The following is a 742-nucleotide window of genomic DNA, read 5'->3' as shown; positions in this document are numbered from 1 at the left end:
TTCTTATTTAAAGTATTATTATTCTATATTTGTATTACCAAATTTGAATGTTTATATTAAGAAGCTCATACCATTTTAGCACGCAAAAAATGTATTGGTCATTGGTTCTAAGTAACATGATTCCCAACATTAATTCACTGCCCAGTGTGGCTCTTGATTTCTCCTTTATGCTTATTAGTCCCATTTTAAATCCTTTTGTCATCTTTTTTATCATTTTCACAGACAGGGTAAAAAAAGGCCACTTTGCGGTCCATAGAGACATTTCTGGGGCACATTTGGGGCAGTTCTGGGTCTGGAGAGGGAATTCAGAGAGAACTTGATAGTCTGGAGGAACCTTGCAAGAGCCGGGTGGGCACTTGGAGGGGCACTCAGGGATTCCAAGGGACGGTTCGCGGTCCGGAGCAGCACCCGGGCGTCCAGGGTGGCCCTGGAGGTCAGGGAGGGGAATTTGGGGCCCTTCGGGGTCCGGGCGGGCCCTTGGGAGGCTCTGACTGGGATCTCTGGGGCGCGAAGGTTTATGGGAGTTGTAGGCGACGGTCTAATACGGTTAAACAGGGCCGCGGAGCATCACGGGAGTTTGAGGCGCAGCTGCAATGGCTCTCAGTCGGGTGCAGGGCGTGACGGGAGAAGAAGTCCCAAGTGGAACTGCGCTGGACATGCGCCGCAGAGCATGATGGGAGCCGAAGTCCCAGAAGTGGCTCCAACGCTTTGTTTGGGAGTCCGGGAAGGCTCTCGGGGGAGA

The sequence above is a fragment of the Ammospiza nelsoni genome, unplaced genomic scaffold, assembly GCF_027579445.1.
Source record: "Ammospiza nelsoni isolate bAmmNel1 unplaced genomic scaffold, bAmmNel1.pri scaffold_54, whole genome shotgun sequence".
Taxonomy (NCBI): Eukaryota; Metazoa; Chordata; class Aves; order Passeriformes; family Passerellidae; genus Ammospiza; species Ammospiza nelsoni.
The sequence above is the reverse complement of the archived record's forward strand: the minus strand, read 5'-3'. Positions refer to the sequence as shown.